Source organism: Gopherus evgoodei, chromosome 4, assembly GCF_007399415.2.
Source record: "Gopherus evgoodei ecotype Sinaloan lineage chromosome 4, rGopEvg1_v1.p, whole genome shotgun sequence".
Lineage (NCBI taxonomy): Eukaryota > Metazoa > Chordata > Testudines > Testudinidae > Gopherus > Gopherus evgoodei.
Genome location: NC_044325.1, coordinates 142,602,789 through 142,619,985, shown reverse-complemented (window position 1 = coordinate 142,619,985; position 17,197 = coordinate 142,602,789). Strand labels below are relative to the sequence as shown.

The following is a 17,197-nucleotide window of genomic DNA, read 5'->3' as shown; positions in this document are numbered from 1 at the left end:
GACACACTGTGTGGCAGTGCTGGGGAGATGCACGCCTGTGCTGGACCTGCTTTCCGAGTAAACAGAGGCCTTGAATCGCCGGGGCTGTTCACTTACCACCTACCACCAGTGCTGAACGCACTGAAAAATTATCAATGCATTTATTGTATAAACAAATAGAGAGGGCTGCAGAGCTGGTGACCTCTCCCCTGGGTGTGATCTCCATAGAGCAGGGCTTGGGGAAACACTGGCACGGCTACATTACAGAGCTGTTTCGTAGTCAACCCCAGGTGGTGCCTGTTACGTGGACTGGACTAACACAGGGCTTCAGCCTGCAGTGCGGTCAAACTGGCACCTTTCATGAATACTAAAAATAACATCTAGAGTAGGGGGTCTCCAAATTTCTTACTGGTGACCACTTTCACACAGCAAGCCTCTGAGTACAAGCCCACCCCCCCTTATATTTAACACCATTATAAATGCTGTAGGCAAGCAGGGTTTGGGATGGAGGTTGACTGCTCGTGATCCCCCATGTAATAACCTCATGACCCCTGAAAGATCCCAACCCCCAGTTTGAGAACCCCTGGTCTAAAGAAGTCCAGTCACAGCAGACAACACAGCAGGCCAGACGCTACTGTGATGGGCAAAATATAAGAAGCTGAATAGAACAGACTGGGTCCAATTTCTCACTCTGCTATATACTTCCTGCGTCACCTTGAGCAAGTCACTTAATCTCTCTCTGCTTCGGTTCCCATTTGCAGACGGAGATAATGACCCTCCTTGCTCCCAGCCTTGTTCTGTCATGTCTGTTCAAACTGCAAAATCTTTGGGGAGGGACTGTCGTGCGTGGTCCCTAGCACAGTGAAGCCCCAGTCTCAGCTGGGCTCTAGGTGCCACTAGGTGCTACTGTTACATAAATAATACCAAAAATAGACTAGAATAGATCCATTGCTGTTGTAAGTGGGTGTCGTTCCAATGGAGAGTCCAACTGACTCCAGTGGAACTACACCAGTTTGCACCAACTGAGAACTGGGCCCAGACCCCTTATTTAACAATAGCGGATAAGTGGAGATATGTTTCTTCTCTTTGTGGGATTTGGAGGGGTCTGTAATTATCAGAAAGGCCACGTAAGCAACCATTTGATGCTGGGGCTAGACAAAAGATTCTGTCTGTGCTAAGGGTAGGGCAGATTCCTAAGAGGTCAGGAACAGGAATCAGCCATTTATGCAATTACCACATAATGATTCTGAGATAATTCTGAGCTGGTTGCTTCTAGGGGATTTCTGTAGCAAAAAGAGTATTAATGTCTCAGGGTGGGTGGAAACTTCCCTAGAAAACACTTTGCTGCTTTTCCTTTGTATGTGAATTTACCCTTTCAGCTTGAGGAGCAAAGGACATTATGCAGGGAAAGGTTACTGTGCCTAGCCAGCCGATCCCTTTAATAATAGCCCTTCTACAGCGCCTTTTGCTTGAGAATCTCCAACTTTTCTACTGACATGGATAAAGCTTTAGCCCCACGGTGAGAGAGAGAAGTATTATCCCAATACCTTTCACTGCCTTTCCTATTCAGTTTGTTAAAGTACTGGCTTTCTCCCAGTAGGCGGTTACACTGCATTGGTGGGAAGAGATTCCTACCACTATATTTTTAAATAAAGCACTTTGGGCCAGATTTTCTAAAGTATTCAGGCGTCTAAAGATGCAGCTAGGTTCAGAAAGGCTATAACTTCCACTGAAATCTGTGGAAGTTAGGCACCTAAATACCTTTGAAAATCTGGCCCCTTTGAAAGCTGTCTGGATGAAGATCAGCAGCACTGGCCATTCATCAAATGATACTTTCCAACATATACCCGGCCACTGAGCAATCCAGGACACATTAGATGGTACAAAGGCGGGGTTCAGGCTGACGTTTCAGGTGGAAATACACCAATGTATCTTGGAATGGCTCATTTTAATGTTGCTGTGATTGTTAATGGTATGTCAGAGAGCTGAGAGCTTTGGAGAGACGTCTTTTTCAATTATTATTTAATTCACAACAAATAACAAAGTAAACAGGGATTTTGGAATTTTTCCCAGTTTTGCAGGAATCACGTATTTAAATCTGTTTTGAGGCTGCAGAGTTTAAGATCAGCCCAGAAATTCAATTCTTTTGGATTCAAAAATTCAATTTAAAAAATAACCCAATAATTGCAGCTTTCAGGTCTGCTGGGGAAAGAGACCAAATTCCTCTCTCTCCACTCCCTCCCGCCCCCAACACACACACTTTACTCCAACCCCCAAACTAGAAGGATCTGATAGGAGTTTCCAGTTGTTTGTTTCAGGCTCCACAGAGATGTTAGCAGCACACAAGAGCTGTGATAGGAAATTCAGGCTCTGAGACTGTGGAAGGGACGTTATCAGGGTTTGATTGTGTGACGGGTCCCATCAATACATCAGAACAGAAGACAAGAGGCTGAGAAGTGGGGGATCACACCCCTTCATCCCTCCTTCCCATTCAGAAGCACAAACTTCCCAGTGGCAGATCCAGTAATTCCCAAAGTAACTCATGGAAAACAACATATTATGATACTTTTAAGCTAACTATTAATACAATTCAGCAGCATGGGAAAAAAGGAGAGCCAGACCCATGCAGCAATCTACAAAGCATGGTCTGTGGATCACAGTTTGAGAACAACTGCCCTAAAACATTTGTAGCAGCTGTACCCTCAAGATTTTCTTTTTTCTTCCAAAAGAAGGGCCTGGAAATCAGGTAAGACTAAGGGCTGGTCTACACTACCGCTTAACTCGATGTAACTTAAGTCACTCAGAGGTGTGAAAATGAGCCAATGTAGCATGGTAGTGCCCTAAGCTACCTCCCTGAGAATGCTAAACTCACAGAACCCAAGGGGTTGAGAGAGACAGATCATCCAATGCTCGGGATGAACATTGCCTTCAGTAAAAAACACTGAAAAATAATTTAAAAAAATCTCACTCTTTTCTTGCCCCACGGGAGATGAAAAAGAGAAAGAGAGAACCACGCATGTCTGATGCCAGTTATGTCACTTAATGCACCTCTGGATGATGCTTAGAGACCACAGTGATGGGCATGGTATAAACACTAGAACAGAATAGAACAGAACATGACCTAGGTACTTCTTCCCAGACGCCCAATCTTGCAGAATAAATTCATTTTCTCCCACATGTTCTGTGCACTGAAAATGCACTCTTGACCCTCGGCCAATTTAAACATGTTTCAGTAGAAAGCTAGGCTCTGAATATTCAATGTGGTGGCTGGAGGAACATTTACCAGGCAGGAGAGAATCTATAATGGGAGCTTATTTGACTGTGAACATCTCAAAGTCTGATCTTAACCCTTCCAGAGATAATTTCCCCTTGGACCACTCCACCCATGTTATGCCCTAGAACACCACCAAAAAACACGGAGCAATGTGTTCCTTTAGCACCAGTTGGGTGCCTAGTCTCCATACGACAAAGTGGGTATTCACCCACAAAATCTTATGCTCCAGTACGTCTGTTAGCCTATAAGGTGCCACAGGACTCTGCTGCTTTTACAGATCCAGACTAATATGGCTACCCCTCTGATACTCTCCAGCCAAAGACATCCTGACCAGAAACATGCTGCATGAACTGAATCTTCACTCCAAGAGACTCAGAGCCAGATTTTTAAAGGTATTCAAGCACCTAAGTCCCACTGAACTCAATAGGAGTTAGGCACCTAAATTCCTTGACAAACCTGGCCCTAATTCCCTTAGTCTCCTAAAAAAAATCCCATCACTGAGCAAAGGAAAGAATCCCCACCTCTCCCATGAGCCCAGCACCCTACTATTGTCATTAGTTATAGGAGGATGTTGCTGCTGGTAACAGCATCGTCTATTTCCCAAGGGAATACACTGCCCTGCAGCTAAAAAAACAGCTGGATTAAAGTGACACTAACAGCCACCTGCTTTGTTTTTCCAGGTTAATTTCATTAATTGATTTGACTCTCACCCCAGCTTGCTCTTCTAAAAGCAGGAAAATAATAAACTGAGAAGTGTCACATCAGGAGCTGGGAGCCATGATGCCTGGGTTCCATGCCCAGCTCTGTCAATGACTCATTTTGAAAGAGGAATAGGTCACCGTGCACAAGCTAGTTTTTAGCAGCTCTATGCCTTGGTTTACCCACATGTAAAACAGGAATAATAATACATAGCCCAAGGGTGTTGTGAGAGCTAATGTTTGGAAGGTGCTCACTAATTATTACTAATTAAGTATCTCCATTAGGAAGGCTATTCTTTACCTGGCTCATGCAGAATCTCTGCCCTCACCCTCCGCACACATTTTTGAAATTAACACCATTTCATCCTGTTTACTTCTTTCTTTGTGCATCAACAGCAGTGATACTCCTGCTCTGGCAATCCTGTGTGTTCCCGAAATGCTGGGCAGAGGTGGCCAGCAGTCTGTGCTAACAACAGTACATCAAAGAGTAGTAATTTTTAAAAATATTGTTATTAATATGACATTAATGTCTATATGCCCCAACCAAGATCAAGGCCCCATTATGCAAAGCACTGCAAACACACTCAGTGAGTGACTGTCCCTGCTTCAAAGAGCTTACAAAAAAATTAGGCAAGATAGACAAAGAGGAAGAAGACGTGCAGAGTGGTGAAGTGGCAGGCCCAAAGTCTCTTGGCTGGTCAGTGGCAGAACCTAGACTACAGTCCAGATCTCCTGTCTCCCAGTTCACTGCACTATCTGTTACCCCATGCTGACCCTCATTTCCCAGGATCAGAGTGGTGATTTTTCTCATCCAACCAGCTGCTTCTGCAAAATAAAAGTCTGAACCACAAGGCATTTCCCCAATAGCAGAGCTGGAAAGGCAGGGCAGATTCAGGACCCAAATGATTTGATTGCAGCTGTAATGCTACTATTAAATAGTCTCTGGCAAAACCACTGCTCCTTAAGCCACTTCAGTTGTGCTGTGATAACACGACACTTGCTGTTGGCATTCAGAGCATGATTGCTATATTGATCCTTCCTCTCTATGAACCACAATCCCCGCTATCTAATCCAACCAATCTAATGGCTCTAGTCTAACAGGTTTTTCTATAGCACCTCTCCCCTGATGCCTAGAGTACGGCATGTGCCTTCCCCTGCACTTGCCTTACAATTCATTTTCTGCCACTCTACATATTGGCTTCTCTACACCAACATTTAGGGGGCCGATCTACACTTAAAATGCTCCAGCTTCAGTTAATCCACCTTCCTGAAAGCTGGTAGCTATGTCGACGGGAGAAGCCTGTCTACACCAGGGGTTAGGTCAGTATAGCTCAGGGGCATGGATTTTTCACACCCCTGAACGTTGTAGTTATATTGATGTAAGTTGATAGCATAGACCTGGCCTTAGCTTGCTGCAAGATGGAATGAGAATCTACCCTTCACTAGCGTACTGCACACTGACTGTCCATGTGGACCCTGCTGAGGGGTTTGTTAACAGGCTTTTCTCTAGTCCCCTTTGAAACAGGAGTAGATTAAAAACCATTAAGGAACTTTGAAGGTGTGTCATCAGGGACCGCACAGACTGTTAGAGCACGGCAGGCGAGTGCAAGTTCAATTCCCACCCCTTGCTGCCAGCTAATTGTTCAAGAGAGACACCTTTGCTCATCTGAAAGCAGGCAACCCATGCCTCGGTCCCAAACACTTCCCTGCCTCAGCCCAGATGGCTCAGGAAACCGTATAAATGGCCCATGCAAGACGCACAATTATGAAGAGGGCAGGTGGCAAAGATATGTACAAACTGCTGCAGGGTTGTTTTTTTTTTCCTAATTATCACTTCTCATATTAGATGTTACAAATAAAACATTCGCTGCCCCCTGGATGTTTTGGAGGTTGGGAAATGGGTATTTGGAAGTGATGCACAAACGTATCACTCAGAGCAGTAGGTAAAGATAGTCGTGTGACAGTTTCAAAAGAGAGTAGTCAGTGTCTCTCTTGCTTGGAATCCTTAGGGCAGTGGCTATCAAACTTTTGTACTGGTGACCTCTCTCACATAGCAGGCCTCTGAGTGTGATCTCCCCCTTATAAATTAAAAACACTTTTTTATATATTTAACACCATTATAAATGCTGGAGACAAAGCAGGATTTGGGGTGGAGGCTGAAAGCTCGTGTTGTGACACCTCCCCCATGTAATAACCTCACTCCCCCCTGAGGGGTCCGGACCCCCAGTTTGAGAACCCCTGCCTTAGGGCTACCCTATCGCCTACCACCACATTGTCCCTCTAAGCAGTGGCGAGCTAAGTGTTTTAAAACTCCAAAGTGACTCATGATTTGGGCTGTCTCAGCTGCTGGTGAGATACTTTAAAGGGGCTTGATCTTCAGGAAGCGCTGAGCACCCACACTCTGAAAATCAGCCCCTAATAGTGTCTCTCACTATTCTAGGTCCTCATAGGTCCCCATTTCCATAGCATCTGGACTTCCCACTGACCTTTAAACGTATTTATCCTCACAACACCCCTGGAAGGTAAGGAAGTACCCCCATTCCCTCTGTACAGAAGGGAGCCGCAACAGAAAGGCTCAGTGATGTACTTAAGGTAACACAGGAAGACTGCAGCAGAGCAGGGACTTGAACGCAAGTCCTAGGCTACTGCCTGACCCACTGGACCATCCTTCCTCTCTAGGAATCATGCAGCCAAAAGCACTAGCCCTGTGTTAGAAGATGTGGACCATTATGCATGGTGCCGATAGGCCAGAACTTTCAAGAGAGCTCAGTTGCCTCATAGGCACCTATCCAAGGGGCCAGGTCTGCAGGAGAATTCAGCACATTGGGTGTGCGTTGAGTACTGGGTTCTTTTGAAAACCTGGACACAGAAGTGTCCCAATGGCTGCGGCTGGGTGCTGAGCACTTCTCAAAATCTGGCTCTTGCTTCGGTGCCTGAGAGGGAGCTGAGTTCTTTAGACAATCTGGCCCTGATTGTGGTTGCTGAGCACTCGTATATCTGCGTCTGAGCTGGTCTCTAAAAACAGCTAGAAAATGCAGAAGATAACAGAATACTGATCTCAAATTGTGACCAGAACATAGACAAGCCTGGGCTGCACAATGGAAGGAGAGAGAGAAGAAAAGCAAGAGACAGCAGAGACCACAGCAGCAAGGAGGCATCAGTGTAGATTTGCCTTACAGTCTAAAGCTTGGTCGCTTTTCACAGCTGTCTGATAGTAATTTTCTCTCCAGCTTCTGTTCCAGCAAGTGTGGCAGGCCAGTGGTGTGGGTGAGGGCTGTGAGTGGCTAAGCAACCGGGTAGCAGAGAAGCAACTTTGGCTGCAGGGAAAATACTACCTTAAAAGGAACCTTGATTGGAAATGAAAGAGCGTGACCAGGATGCTGTATTTGGTAAGAGATTGTCTCTGCAGAGCTAACTGCCTGCAAGATTGCAATCTGGGCCTTTGCACCTACAGCAACCAACAGGTGGTGTTTTGTTTTCTGTTTCTTTTCCAGCAGCAGTGAGTTAGTCAGGAAAGGATAAGAAGAGAAATTCAACAGGCAGATCCCAGCTGCGATGCCATTTGCTGAAAGGAGCCAAGTGACCTCTAAAATAAGATGCCTATTAAACATTAGAGATGCTTGGATGCAAATCAAGGCAATGTCAGTTTGCAGGGTTTGGGCTGACTTTTGGCAGGGGGGGTGGAGCTGACGCACCAATAACTCAGAGAAAAATTGCATTTCAGACCCCTTTGAGAGTTCTGGGTGGCCTGGAGGGCTGAGCCCAGGGCTGGGAGTCAGGTGCCCAGGGTTCTTGCTCTACCATCAGTTTCACTTCGCCTCCATATCTCAGGTTCCCCATCTGTGAAATGGCAACCTTCCTCAAAGGGAGGTTGTGAGGATGCTATTGTACATACAGCACCACGGAAGCTCAAACGTTTATTTGGCCACTTCGAGATTTTCTCAGACAACCTGCCCCAAGTTTCAGGTGTGTAATGAAGCCAGGAGTGTGTTCTAGGGTTTGTAATGAATGATTCATCTGTCTCCTGAAGGAGAGAGTGGGGACCAATGGACTCAGAAATATGCTGCAGTCTGAAAACTTTAATGCAAACATGATATCTGTGAAGTGATTGCAGTCCACCCAGTGTCACGTGCACATAAACCTATAACTTTTGTTTTCAGCAGGTGGCCAGGGCTCTGCTTGTGGCACAGAAAGTGGAAGGATTGTCTGGGATTCAGGGGCTTAGTTCTCAGCTCTGCCACAGGCTCCCTGAGTGATCTTGGGCAAGTCACCTCATCTCTGTTGCTCCATCTGTAAAATAGGGCTAATAATCCTCCTCTTGTCTATTTAGACTGTAAACAACTTCAGGCAAGGACGCTCTCTCACTATGGATATGTGCCTGACACAATATGGCCCCATCTCAGAGGGATTCTAACCATTACCATCATAAATACATCTGGAATACATTAGCCAAATTTAAAACAGCCAACTCAGAAGCTAGGGTGCACGGCTACTGCACTTCTGTCATCCATAATGTATGAACACGACACACAATAACTACGCACTCCATCCGGCAAAACCTGTTGTTAGCATCCATTCAAGGGACCTAAAAGGGTGGCCAATTAGTGAAAGTGGCCTTCACAAAAAATACAACACTGAAAATAATACTCTGTGCTTCCAAAGCAACTTCCATGCCAGCATCTCAATGCTCAGTGCAGACTCGAATGAGCAAACCTCACGGAGCAATGCAAGCTCACATTTCACTGATGGAGACATTGAGGCACAGATGTTAAGTGACTGGCCCAAGGTCCCAGGGCGATAGGGTGACCAGACAGCAAAAGTGAAAAATCAGGACAGGGGGTGGGGGGTAATAGGAGCCTATATAAGAAAATGACCCAAAAATCGGGACTGTCCCTATGAAATCAAGACATCTGGTCACCCTACAGGGGGAATCTGTGGCAGAGCCAAGAATACACTCCAGCCCGTTTGACTCCTCTTTAGTCACAAGACCTTCCTTTCTTTTCTAATGATGGTGCTTCCAGCCTTCGCTGGGGAGATTATTCCACTGTCTAACTGATTTCACCCTGAGGAAATTTCCCAGATATGGTGCCTACATTCTCCTATGCCCAAGTCAATCCTGTTACTCTCTGATCCTTCCCATATGCTGCCCCACCCCACACCAGCCTCTGTGGGGTTGGCTGTACTGTCTGAAAGGCTCTGTGTGAAGTAATACATCTAGAGATCCATCAAGTTCCCTCCTCATCTGTTACCAGGCTGTGAGGTTGGAGATGGGGAGCCAGGAGTGGCAACATGGCACTCCTGGATGCATAGGCTAACACAGGCCGACAGCTGCTTCTGCATCTCACACAGAAGACAAACCCGAGTCAGTCAGTGGAGGCATGTCTGCGAAATCTCTAAATCCCTCCATCAAGGGGCAGCAGTCCCTGGAAAATACTTCCCCCTTACTGGCCAGGTGAGCTGGCACCACACCTCTCACCACACTGGCAAAACCCTCCAGCAGGCAGAAAGGACCAGTGCCAAAGAGGCCTTCACTGTGTCAGCTGGCAGAGTGACCTATCTGGAGAGTGGATGGTTCTGATAGCTAGTCATGCAGCAGGGAGGCGGTATTGCCTAGTGGACAGAGCCCCAGCTTAGGGGTCAGGAGAGCTTGGATCAGTTCCCAGCTCTGCCACTTACTTGTTGCAAGCCCTTGGGCACGTCACTTCTTATGTGCTTCACTTTCCTGTACTCAGGGAAAGATGCTACTTACCCAGCTTGTAAACATGCTTACAGAGCCAACAGGGGAAAGTGCCAGTTATGATTAATGAGTCTAAATATCTGGTGTTTGCAGCGGGTAACTGTTTTCAAGTTAATTGGGTTTTTTTGGTGGTCTCTCAGGAGCATTTTCACAGCTACCCAAGGATGGAAAGCAACCCCATTTCACATTTATCACACATTCAGTCTGTGGTTTGTTTTTCTGCTCTGCCCAAACCATGTTGCCACTGAAAATGCCAAGCAGTCTAACTGAACCAGAACCACTGGTTACCCTGCAGTAGCCAGGGCTCCATCCATATGCACCACTCCTCAACTTTAGCAAAGCCCACTGCCATTCCATTAACCCTCTGCCTGCTGCCTGTGCAGAGTGCCGTCCCCACCCCCTCACGGACACACAAACAATGCCGGAGCCTCAGGCTGGAGGCTGATGTTTCTTCCCTTTCAGAGTTAATGCCACCATTGTGCCAATCCGTCGGCACCGCTCTTTCTGATTTGTTTGCATACAGAGACGGGCCAGTTGGTTAAAGCATCATTGACACCAATTCTAGTCCTGGCATGGCAAGGATTTGGGTTCCAGGCATTAATCACCTGGTCTATGTAACTTCTCCCCACCAGTGATGCAGGCGGCGATGATGAGGGAACTGAAGGAAGCAACACTTAGGGGGCAACTTCGCAACATATCTGGGAATGTGGCAGAGCTACAGCAAGATGCAAAGGACACCGGCAGCCACAAAAAGTGCAGCATGAGGGGAATGCACAGATCCAGGGAGAATGTCCTCAGCCTGAGCACGTGAACAGATGTCACACTGAGACTTCAGTGTTATCTCCTCCTAACAGCAGCCTGGCAAAGTTTCATACTGGAGGCAACAGATTTTCCCCTCCTCTCCCAGCCGGCCGGCTTCCTTCAAAGACGGGCCAATATCGTGCCCTGCGAGCAAACTCCTCTGGGTTTTGGAGAGAGGCGTGACGGAGGGGAGGGGGAACAAGGCTTCCTAAATGCCCCGCACCAAAACCAAAACACACACAGGAATCTCTTCTGCCAAGGAGGAGACCAGAATATCCTACTGCTACATTTGGCATAAAGCTGATCTCCCTGTTTCTGATCTCCCACCCCCCGGCCCCCAACTACCCTCATGCCCTCTCCCACAAAGTACAGCATGCCACTCAGAGATCAATAAGCCCCACCGAGGAAGCTGTGCTGGGAAGCCAGAGGGATATAAAAGGGGAACTGCTCCTTTAAAAGCAAATCCCACTCTGCCGTACCTTTGCTCTGTTTACATTGCAATGTTGGTGAAATGTAACCGCACAAGGGGAAGAGCGTACTTACACGCTTGAGAAAGAGGAGACTGTTTCTTTCTTTCAAATCAAGTTCACTTTTGCTTCCTCAAGTCTCTCCGGTCTCCGATCTCTCTCCTACACCAGGCGGGCTGGTCTGCCTGGCACACTTCACTCCCAGAAAAGGTAAGAAAAGAGTCTTCCCGCAGCAACCTGAGGCTGGGGCTGCAAGAGGCACTGTGCAAAGGGCGGGGAGAGAGAGAGAGAGAGAGAGAGAGAAATCCTCCCAGTATGGCTGGAGTATTTCATGTGTGACACTGGCTCCTCCCCAGAGCTGACATCCCTGCCGGGCAACTGCCAATCCTGGGGGTGTAGCAAGCCCTGCTTGGCTTGGGCTCAGATGTCTTTTCACCAGCTGTCCCAGGCTTACAAGGATGGGTGGGTGCACAGTGTACTTCTGGATGGCAGCAGCCACTTGCTCCTGCTTATTCGGAAAACAAACCTGGCCCCTGATCCCCTTTCCCACCCACCAAAACCCACAGTATGTCTTCACTGCAAAGTTTATTCAGGCTCTTACTAGGGGGCTGTCCACACACAAAACCCTCTTCCCTGGGGTGGGGGTGCTTTCAACCCAGGCTAGCTGGACAGGCTGGGGGTGTAGGCTAGAGCCTAGGAGCCATTTCCAGTGGACTGGTAATTCACCCACTCGGCAGTGTGGACACTGGCAAAGAGCCTAACAAGCCTTGCAGCAGCATCAGGGCTGCATCGCCCTGTTGGGCACCGTCAGCCATCGTTCCAAGCAGCAAAATCCAGCCACGGATTCCCCATCCGTCTGTGCCCCAAGGCATATTGATCTGAAGTCTGATTCAGCCCATGGCAGACAGAGCAGCTGGCTGGGAAGTTTGGTTTTAGAACCGTCCCTGCCCCATGGAACAGATTCCCCAGCGGGTGGAAATGAGTGTGGCTCGATTGACTTCAAAGGAATGATGCTGATTTACACTAGCTGAGGATCTGGGCAGCTGGTGCCAAAATTCAGAGTTCCAGCCACTCGGGGACAGGGAGTCTGCTGCAAAATTCTGTCCAGAACCTGACTGTGAGCCCTGCTCTGACCTCCGAGTTTGGGTCATGCTCCTCTTTCCCTCAGCAGGGCCCCCTGCAGAATTCTTCCAACATAGTGGGGGAAAACCCAGCAAGCGCAGCTGGCTTTATGCTGCCTCCCACAGGAGTTCCTGGCAGAGGAAGGAACATTTCTTTGAGGGAGGGAAATATGCCAGCATTCTGGCTATTCCCTGATACCCTAGGGGGCACAAACCAGGGAAGCCCTGGAGGTTGCTCTAAGCTGCAGATGATGCAGGAGATGAACTGGACCCTAGCAGCCTCCACATAAAGCCAGTGTTGCTCACTCTCACTTCCCTAGATCCCAGCACCAAGTTCATGTGGGATGAATCTGACTCCCAGCATGAAAACACCAACAATCAACCAACCCGTGGCATGAAAACATAAGGCTGGGGAATTGGTTACCCAAATCTTTTAGATTTCTACTTATCAGCCTAATGTGTTTCCATTGGATTCTGTGTTTGTAGCATGATCATCTTTGCCAGGAACTATTTGCTGTATTATATTTAGCCAAACATATTCAGCTTTCCAAAAACAGACAACCATGGAAATAAATCAGGCTTCCAGAAGGTATCAACATCATCTGTCTGTGACTAATTAATTTCTCACATAACTTGCAATATCATTCCCATCCCCTCTCCAACACTGGCTGTCACTAGAATTTCAGTAACAAATGTAATGTTAGGTTAAAATGTCAGCGTCATCCAAGAGGATTTGGGGGAGATCGGAAGGTTGGAATAAGACGGAGATGCTAATAATACATCTCTGTTCGGCAGGGCATGGAGCCCCTTAGAAAGAGAGCATGGTGAACAAGAGGCCAGAAGTCGTCCTGGGAGACTGTCTTGTCTGTTTTCATATAGAATTACAAGGCTGTCTGTTTTCTGCTGGAGGACTCCTTGGAGAACTGGAGAAATGATGACATCACAAGAGTGTGAAAGCTGAGCAACTGAGAGAGGAAGGGATTTTTAATCAGGCTGTTTTGTTAGCTCATCTTAATACCTTTATAACGCTAACACCCAACCAAGACCTTGGGAGGGATGTGACCTTAGCAGAGGTGAAAGTAAGCTGGTACGGCGTACTGGCAAGAGCCAGTATGCCGTGTAGGACCGCACCGGCTTCTGCGGCGGGGATTTAACCCAGAGCTCTTTAAATCCCGCCCGTGGCTCCGGTGGCCGGACTGGGGCTGGGATTTAAAGAGCTCAGGGCTCCCCGCAGCGGCAGGAGCTCCAGGCCCTTTAAATCCTGGCCCCAGCCCGGCAAAGCATGAGGTTCGCCGTGGCAGCCAGAGCCCTGGGTGGCTCCCAGCCACCTCTTCAGCTGGGAGCCCCTGGTTGATTTAAGGCCCTGGGGCTCCCAGCCACAGCAGGTGCCCCAGGACCTTTAAATCTTGAGAGGCCCCGTCTCTTCCGCTTGAGGCCACGCCTCTTCTGGATGAGGCCATGCCCCCCTCAGGACTCCGACAGTACTGGTAAGTCCTGTAACTTACTTTCACCCCTGGACCTTTGTGAAATATTCAGCATCTTTACCACTATAACCGAGAAACTTCCTAGCCCAACTCTCTAGTCTTCTAGAGGGCTCTCCAGCTAAAACAAGAAGTGAAGACCTTGTTGCATCTCCCAGGCAGACACACAGGCCAAGAGTTGACCGGGCTTTGGAGGCTGAATTCCACTCTCATCTTTAGAAGCTGTCCTTCCAGTTCATGTCTGAGGTACGTTAGGCATGTGGGGTGTATAGATAAGCTAGCTGGTGAGAACTGATGGCTTGTGGTTAAGGCAGCAAACTAGAACATGGCTGATCTCGGTTCAAACCCAGCTCTGCCACAGACTCCCTGTGTGACCTTGGGAGAGTCCTTTAGTCTCTCTGTGCCTCAGTTCCCCATCTGCCAAATGGGGATTATAATCCTTCCTTTGTTTGTCTTGTCTATTTAAAATGGTAAACGCTTTGGACAGGGACGATCTCTTAACAAGTTTACATGCAATGCCTTGCACGATGGGGTGATTTCAATAGAAAGGCAATTCTTGCTGCTCACGTGACACCAAATGGAACTTCAGTCTCCAGTGCTGCCAGCCTGGCACCTTAAAGTCATTTAGAACCAGGAAGCCAAGTAGAATCCCAGGCAAAACATATCCAGTTAGGGACAGTGAGCCCAGAACCGAAGACAGAAAGATAACTCACTGGCGGAATCAGTTTCAGAAGTGGCACTGGACTTGCATGCAACAGCTAGGACTTTTACAAGCAGTTAGTGAGCGGGGATGTAAGATCTGTGTCTGTGTCACACCAGCTGCCTATGGGCCCATAATATTCCCCATAAAAATAAATCACACTAATCACCATGCCAACAGAGAGCTCTAATCCTGATGGGAATGACATGGAGTGGAGAAGCCAAGAATTCTGCTGGTGCAGCCAGAAGACGGGAAGATTTCCTAGTGCTAGCTGTTCAGAGACAGCCTGGGAGAGAAACCACCTCAGATAAACATGGCAGCAGCTTGGGAGAGGTTGGGAGCATTACACTGAATGTTAGATGTTCATTAGGATGCAGGCCAGCAATACAGTACCCCTAGTAGGAAGGCATTGGGCTCCATTCTGTAACCCAGGGTTCATTCCCAACAATATCCTAAAGCAAAGTGTCCCCTAAGCAACAGTCTGTGGAGGACAGCAGGGTCTGATGGTCATTAGCCTTGAGTCAGGCACATGTCATCAGAAGCCTTTGCAACATGGAGTGGCACATTTAGGCACAGAAGGGTTTAGAACATGTGATCTATGGGGAAAGGTTAAAAAAAACGGGGCATGTTTAGTTCTGAGAAGACAGAGGAGGGACCTGACAACAGTCTTCAAATATGCCAAGGACTGTTACAAAGAGGACAGTGATCAATTGTTCTCCACGGCCACTGGGGGCAGGACAAGAAGTAATGGGTTTAATCTGCAGCATGGGAAATTCAGATTAGATATTAGGAAAAACTTTCTAATGCTATGGGTAGTTAAGCTCTGGAACAGGCTTCCAAGGGAGCCTCTAGAATCCTTGTCATTGGAGGTTTTTAAGCAAAGGTTGGACAAACATCTGTCAGGGTTGGCCCATGTTTACCTGATCTGCAAGCCCAGGCGACTGGACTTGATGAGCTCCTGAGGTCCCTTCCAGCCTGGCATTTCTCTGATTCAGTGATTTGCAAGGCAGTGTGGACTGTGTTTTCCAACACAGCAGTTTAGCAGCTGGGTGGAACGGAGGCATGTTTGGGTTTTTTGCAAAGTCCTGCTGTGCCCACAAACTGTGAAATCAAGCAGTCATATGAAATTTCACAGGCAAATTTAGCTGAAATGGGCCCGTTGAAGTGAGGAATATTTTTAAAAAATGGGTCTGTTTGGAAGTTGCGACAGTTTGCCGAAGCCGGTGACTGTGAGCATGGCAGCTTTCCCCTGGAGGCATTTTGCTCAGGGGCTGGACAGGGCAGTGAACCCTGGAACTGATACTGAAATGCAATTCCTAGTGCACAGATTGGCCAAACTGCAGCCAGTGGGTCAGATGCGGTCTGGGGAGCTCCACAGGGAAGCCCCTGGTTGCTTTCATGTTGGATACAGGTTGCATCCCTTGGAGACATCAGCCCTGCTCCTACCCTGCCTGGCACCTTGTGTGGTCACTTACCCCTCCATAACATGAGCGCAGATGCTCACAGAACTGGACAGCAGTGTATACATCCGCTGCCCACTCATTTTGCTACATGGGATGCCAGGCAGTGGAGAGTCAAACCCAGCAGGTAACTCTCCATCTCGATCCAGAGGGGTCTGGCATGCCAGGACCTGCACCAACATGGGCTGAATCTCCACATGAGCAATGACAGCCACTGCAATCTGTTCTGTTTCATGCCAATTAGGCACAGCCCTGGGGCTCCTGTCAAGTTACCAGCATGGCCCTTAGGTGGGCAATCCTAGGCACCAGTGGGTTAGGATTCTGCTAGAACGTCCATCGCAGCAGGTGACTTCCCCAGGAGACGGGCATAGAGATATGGACATGTCCACCCTCTACACAGAGAGCACCAGGTTTCTGCCTTAAACCAAAAACGCCTCCCCACCCCAAGGATGAGCCAACAGCAGAGAGATCCCAGATGACACTGCTGAGTCCTTTCGCTAGAGATGGGGAGGTTTCCCTGCCAACAGGACTAGAGATGGGGAGGAGGTTTCCCTGCCAACAGTTTTCTAGGAGAGGCTGGTGAGCCCTGATCAGCATTTTAATCACAGACTCCTGAAGGGATTTGCTCAGGCTGCTCTTGCCTACAGCGATCTCCTTCAACTGGTGCATCTGCAGAGCCCCGGCCCCAGAGGAACCGGCACAGGAAACGGAGCAGAATCTAGTGTTCCAGTTCTGTGGGCAGGGGAGCAGGAGAGATCATTCACTGCAGCAGAAGCTCCACAGAGCTGCACCCGCACCCACCACCACCAGTACAAAACCAGGGGGTGCAACCTCGCTGCTGCCACCCGATCCCTGGGTCACCTGTACTAGGTTGGAGATGGGGAAACAGCTGGTTACCACCCAGGCAGGGGGTCATGGGGAGGAGCTGTGTTTACTGGCAGATCTTCCTGCTTCCCACTGGAGAGTTTGTACTGGGTTATTTGTCATTTCGGATGCACAGCCTCAATTCTATTATGTATTGATGTTGGCTGAAGTGAGGGACTGATCAACTCCGAGGCAGGGACGTCTCTCCCTATGTGTATGAACAGCACCTCACACGTTGCAACTTGTAGGTGCTATTGTGCTACAAATAAAAGAACAGCCTGGCAAGTGAAGTAGGGAGGGGTTATTATCCCAATTTAACGGGATGGGGAAACAGATGGGGAAACTGAGGCACAGAGCATTGACATGACTAAGAGGAGAGTTCCGTCTCCATGGTCCATTCAGCTGCTGGTCCCTCCGTGCTGCGACCAGCAGTGACGGGGGCCAAACGCAGTGGTGGTTTTCATACTACAGGCCCAGTCCGCTAGAACTGCACCGAGACCCCTTGCATAAAAGCCACCGAACAAGCAGCGCGATGACCTCTCCTGGCTACCAGGCTGGGCTGGAGGCGACCTGCTGGCAAGCCGGCTGTCACGGAGTCACCGGGCGATGCTCTGG

The 17,197-nt window shown here is 48.4% G+C and overlaps 1 protein-coding gene across 3 annotated transcripts in view; it reads right to left on the bottom strand.

The window, feature by feature from the left end:
• CDK18 (cyclin dependent kinase 18) overlaps positions 1-17,197 on the bottom strand; it is a 182,879-nt gene that overhangs the window by 75,088 nt on the left and 90,594 nt on the right. For 2 of the 3 annotated variants that reach the window (XM_030561587.1, XM_030561589.1), the window contains exon 1: positions 11,033-11,227. The exons of the other annotated variant lie outside the window; for it this stretch is intronic. The gene's annotated coding sequence lies outside the window, so the exon portion shown is untranslated. Of the gene's footprint in view, positions 1-11,032; positions 11,228-17,197 lie in introns of those variants that run through there. 3 annotated transcript variants of the gene reach the window in all.